Source organism: Haliotis asinina, chromosome 13 (genome assembly GCF_037392515.1).
Source record: "Haliotis asinina isolate JCU_RB_2024 chromosome 13, JCU_Hal_asi_v2, whole genome shotgun sequence".
Taxonomy (NCBI): domain Eukaryota; kingdom Metazoa; phylum Mollusca; class Gastropoda; order Lepetellida; family Haliotidae; genus Haliotis; species Haliotis asinina.
The window spans coordinates 29,695,058-29,701,658 of NC_090292.1; positions in this window are offsets into that span (position 1 = coordinate 29,695,058).

The following is a 6,601-nucleotide window of genomic DNA, read 5'->3' on the forward strand; positions in this document are numbered from 1 at the left end:
GGAGAAACAAAGGCAAATATAAAAATAAACCAACAATGTTATTACTGTAATAACAATGACATGCAAATATCTACAAAAGGGCTGGATGACAGGCTCGGCAAAGCACTATAGAATATATACAGACTGAAGACAAACAGAAAGGCTATAGGGTGGTGTTGATTGTGATGCATTGATAGAGAAGCACAGTTGGGATACTTTTGTAATGTTGCTGACTATAGACCAGTTGCTGCTTCTCAACAATATTCGAGGTCCCCTTTCAGATGTTGCCAATACATTATTCATAGGAGACTGAATGAAAAAACATACATTATATAGTCGTACACATTTTACATACAAAAAGAAATTCGTATTGTTAGGTCACTGAATGATATTGACCTCAAAGCGCGATTAGCTGTTTGAACGATTTATGTTGTATTCAACATAGTATCTGTGATGCTTGGCTTGAAGGCAACAGCTGACAAAGATCTCCAGGATGACATCATTCAGTAAAGTACGTCAGCTGAAAATGCCGAAGGGATTTCTGTTCAGGAGTTTTGCAGAACTGCATGTCTGTAGAGATTTTCAAAAGATCGTACAATGGTTTCCACAAGAGACAGTATATATTTCCTACTGTTGCTGGTTTCATGCATCAACCCGCTCGGGATCAGGCAACGAGTTGGTATCGTCACAGAAACATGTACAGGAAGAAAGGTATCAGCTGTGAATACCATCTGATACAAAGGCATGCAAGCCATCTGATACAAAGGCATGCCAGTCAAAGACAAGCTGTCTCTTCTTAATCGTGAATTTTGTATATTTGTCTCATGTTTACACAGCCAGGGAATAGTATTGACCTTATCTTTACATACGTGTCTTTTAGGACATTGAAGACATCTAGAGTTTTTTTTCTTAATTTTATAAACAAGTCACATTTCTTGAGAAGTCAAAGTACACAAAAAGACACAAAACTGGGTCCGATGTGTTACCTTGAAATGGTTGGATCGCCATTGAATCTATGAGTTGAGCTTCTTTACCTTTGAAACTTCTGGAAAGCATTGTTCCTCAAGAATAGTTATGACCTTTAACCTTATTCAAAGTATCGATATTAGTGCTGTGTGACTTGCACTGGTGCAACCCAGTATTACAAAGCGCAAGCTAGTTACTGGCCGAACTTGCACCAGTTGCAAGTCAGTTTTTGAGTGGGTCAACATCTAAATATGTGCATCTACATATTGCAACAAAAGCAGTGCAGCTGGAATCTGGTGGTGCAACTAGATCTTTGGTTGCACCTGGTGCAAGTAGATTAACAACCGCCTAGATTGAGCCATGTACTTTTGCCTCACAGATTGTGTGTTAGCGCTTTGAACACGTGCTTTGTAGATGGAAAAGGTGCGTTATTCATTCATAATTAAATTTACAATTACAATTACACTAGAACTAACAACAGCATCTGATGGGCATCCACCACTGTTATTGTCTCATTGTTTAAATAAATCCATTAACATGCGTACTTTGATATATGTGGAAACACATAAACAAGGCTGGAATGACAAGTCTGCGAGGGTGCACAGCTGCCGGGTTCGGTGCCGTCACGGTAGAGGAAGCTGGAGCCAACCACTTGTCACGTGGGCGACATAATTAGATTGTTAACGCGGAACATGAATTTCTCTAGATCGGTGTCCCTCTAAAATGTAATGAACTGCCATGACCCCATAACAGATAGACTAACAGTACATACACACTTTAAGAAAATAAGGACAAGCATGACACTTACGAACTGGTAGCTGTGTTGGAAGTCTTGACAACCACTAGTAGAGTCATTTACATGCCAGGGTCAAGATTTTCGAAGCTCTCTTAGCGCTAAGATAGTCGTAAGTTAATGTTAATGTGTGGCACTTACGACTACCCTAGCGCTAAGAGAGCTTCGAAAATCTAGGCCCTGGCTCCCGATCCACAAAGCGTTCGTGGCGCTACGATATTCGCAAGCCTATGGTAAACTATAGAGTTACGACATTCGCAAGCCTATGGTAAACTATAGAGTTACGACATTCGCAAGCCCATGGTAAACTATAGAGTTACGACAGGTCGTAACTCTACGAACGCTTTGTGGATCGGGACCCATGTCCCTCATGAAAAACGTGGATGAAATGGTGTTTGCATCGGAAACAATAGTGTTGCTGGTTCGCCTAACATGACATTTAGTGGGACATTTCGGGAAACTGATTTTGGTCCGAGAATATTGCTCAAATTTAAGGCATCAATATCAAATCAACAATAGCAGACATCGTACGATGGTTTATATGTATTGAACATTTGCAGATATATTTTGTGTCCCTTAAATACAGATTAAAGATTATCCAGCTGCGGGTCTGCTCAGCAGGACTCCCTTCTGAACCCAGCCTTAGTGAAACGTGCGCTATACTGTTTAAGATACTGTTTAATCTACTATTTAACATACCCCGCCAGATTGACTAAATGGTATATCTGCCGTGTCTTAAACATGGGGCGAGTTTAAATAGAGACTCTATGCGTTCTCAACATCATTTTTAACTTTACCTGCGAGTTTGAAGCTTGCTGGTACTCAGTGTCGAACCCTGGCTGAACCCTCCCTTCCAAACTGACCAAAGTAGTCCGTTGACGATAGCTAACGTTGTCAGCAAAGCGATACAACGTTTACAGTTTGGTCTGTACATCGTTGCGAGACCTCAACGACAACGACACACTTGAATGCGGTGTGCAGTTCTAGCTGACTGGGACATTCAACACGGTGTCAATTGACGTCACAGAGTAAGTGAAAAGTGCATTATTGTCGGGTATAAGTTTAATCTATACCACTTGACTGGGCATATGGTCTGTCTCCTTTACCATATATATGGGGAGAATTTAAACAGAGATTCTTTTTGTTCTCAAAATATTTCTCAGCATTACCTGCGGGTCTGAATTTTTGCCATATATATAGGACGAGGTTAAATAGGGGTTCTGGTTGTTCTAAAAAAATACATTTGTAACTTCAGTGTGCACGTGTGTATATGTATTTGGTAGAAAAAGGAGGGGAGGGGAGGTGTGTGTGTGTGTGTGGGGGGGGGGGGGGGGTGTCAGCGTTATTTTGGAATAATTCATTGAAAGATATTTGCCGTTGGAAACCCATGGCTTAGTCATGCACATCCACTCCTCGTTGTCCAAGTCAGTGTTGATATGTTGTGCGTACGTGTATACTGAATCGATTGATTATTTCAATATTCGTCAGGAGATGTATTTTTGTTGACATCCACGGGATTTTGAAATATAACTCATAAATCGACCGGTTACTTAATACTCGTCAACATGTATGTTTATATCCAAATGTGTGTGTATCGAAATATTACACTTACCTTTAAAGGATATATTAAAACATAAAAGTCAGAGCCAGTAACTATGTCCAGTAGCTTCCATCAGTCATACACACGTGGAGACGCGGTTTAGAACTGATATACCGTAATCCCTGCTTGACTAACGGGACCGGGTGGTCAGGCTTGCCGACCTGGGCCCCGTTTCACAAAACTCTCGTAAGCCTAAGGTCTCGTAACTTTTCTCGCAGCATTTGTACCTGGCATACTGTAACATAGGAGGTGCAAAGGCTACGGGAAAAGTTACAAGACCTTAGGCTTACGAGAGTTTTGTGAAACGGGGCCCAGGTTGACACATGTCATGGTTTGCGTAGATCGATGCTCATACTGTCGATCTCTGAATTGTCTGGTCAGGACCCGATTATTTACAGACCGCCGCCAAATAGCTGTAATATTGCTAAGTGCGGCGTAAAAGTAAACTCATTCGACGTGAAGAATGCTTTAACCACAATGCTACCACGCCGCCCTAGATCAGGTAGGAATAACAAAAGAATTAATAGACCTGAAAAATAACTTACTTTCAATACACATCACGAAAAAAGTATTGTTTATATACTGCATTTGTGTAGTATTTTCTCTCTGAATGCTACATTATCGGTCGTGAAAGTTGTGCCAATTTCTTATTGAAACGCAGAGAGGCTAATAAAGTTGAATGTATTTACCAATGGTGTACCAGTAGACTTACTTTGAACTAAAGGAAAATCTTCCCATTTGTTAGACGCTGAAGATCCATGTTCATTTGTTCACATGGGTACAATGTGTGAAGCCCATTTCTGATTTTGTGATTTTGCTTGAACTTTGATAAAGGCGGTGTAAAACTTGCTCACCACTAGTATCTAAAATGGGTGCATACCCTAATGGCGACGCATCCGTACATCTGTCCATTTCATTTGTGGTGAACCAATTCAAATCCTTCTGCATTTAATAAACTCAGAAAGATATTCGGGGTAGCGCATGCACTTGCGATACACTGGAGACCAGTGAGTGACTTATCAACAGTGACCACCAAGTTGTAAGTTTACCTCAATAGTATACATTAAATACACTACGTTAACACACTATCTCAGTTTCCTAGTTTTAATACAGGGCTGGCTACATGTTAACAGGGCTAGCAACATTTTCCACTTATCAGCTCCGTTCCCTCCTGGCTTTTCTTAAAAGTTTCATACACAGTCAGTGATTACGGTGTTAGACCCCACCGAGAGAAATAATTGATAACGGTGACAGAACTTACAGTGAAACGTCCTTCTCACTGTAATGAAAAACTTCTCCATTCATAACGTGTTATCCGTTCTTACTGTTCCAGCTTCTATATGCCTTTCACTTCTATATGCTTTTCACTTCTATATGCCTTTCACTTCTATATGCTTTTCACTTCTATATGCCTTTCACTTCTATATGCTTTTCACTTCTATATGCCTTTCACTTCTATATGCCTTTCAAAGAAGATCAGCTAAAGCTGTTTCGATGAAAACTCTGAAAACATATTCTGTAATGGTACGAGAAAGTATTTTCTGTAAATTGTATCATTGATTAAGTGATAATTATTATTGGGACACAGTGTTTAGAATCTGAGTGATAGTTATTATGGGTCACATATTGTATCTTAAATGTTCGTTCCTATTAGTATTTTAGCGGCAGGCCTTTAAGGTAGTTCTCTAGAGTTACCCCCCTTTGAAAATGCTTATTTTATTATTATTATTTTATTTCCATTTTTATTCCCACTCTACAACATACACAAACCAATGATATGCATAAATTCACTCATACACAGACACACAAACACATACACACACACACACACACACACACACACACACACACACACTCACTTACACACACACACACACACACACAGACACGCACACGTATTTTACATTTCCATTTTTATTTCCACTCTACAACACACATAGTACAAGGGCAGAAACTTCATACCTAGGAAATGTACACGTGTGTTGGTTACAGTAGGCATTTAAATTTCTCCAGGTCATGAAAATATAGTTAGTCTGATTTTGTTTCAAATAATTTATGAAAGGATGACCAGAAGGAGAAACATTTGCCACTAGAGCAAGCTGAAAAAGCTATGTATCTGGTGGCTACGTAGTATTTTATCATTTCTCTTTGGGCGAGCTTAAAATGAATAGTTATATTTTCATACATTGGATTACAATCACTACATTTAATTGGTAATTGTGTTTACCCTGAAATCCTAGCAGTATGTTTTCTGCGTTAAACGTTATTTCTCCTTCTGCAGCAATTTTCAAGCAAACGGTCAGACGTCCCCAAGTTCTCTTACATGGCAACACTCATAAAACAAATACATGGCAGTTTCAGGTTCTCTTCCACAGAACGTACACACGATGGAATCTCTGCGTCCAATCTTATATAAGAATATGCTGGTTGGTACTATTCCATAAATTATTTAGTAATGTAACCATACGGGGTAACTACTGTTTGTACATCTGTGTGCTATTAAATATACATGTTCCAACATTTTGGAGTTGTATTGTTTCTGAAATATTCCTTCCCACCTTTCATGTGCATATGATTTGTTGAAACCTGCGTCAAGCAGGGAAGTGTAAAATACTTTTGATATACTGAAATACTAAATACTAAATACTAAAATACTTTCTACGTTAATGGCGATGGCCGCAAAGTGCTCGAATGGTCAGGAATAAGTGACTTTGTATATAAAAGACACGCACAGATTAACTGGAGTACACATATCTGCCTGCCTCTCCGCCAGCGCTTGACCTACATGACCGCTCGCCATGTTACATTGAGTATAGCTGAAACCAAGTCTCAAACCAAGACTTTGGTGACTCAGTTGCATTGTAGATGGAACCTCTATTGTGTATCTTCGTACCTTGCTCTTGTTTGCTGAATACATCTCACTGAAAATTGTAGACTTGAGAGTGTTATATTTTGTTGGTTTCCATGGGATTTCTTATACCTTTGGTCACGGCAAATTTTTAAGAGTAACAATAACATCCCCAAACTATCAACGCATATTGCCAGGTTTTGTAAAGAAACATTGTAAAGTGTTCACGAAACACTACCTTCATATCCTGTGATAGCTATGGAAACTCTGGGTTATTCATTTCGTGATATGTAATGTCCTATATTATCAGTTCTCCACAATTTAAATGAGCAGATATGACTTGCCGATTGATAGTCTCTGGTGCAAGCTACAACCTCCATCAAATAGAGTTGATATAGAGTATTGGGCAAATGAA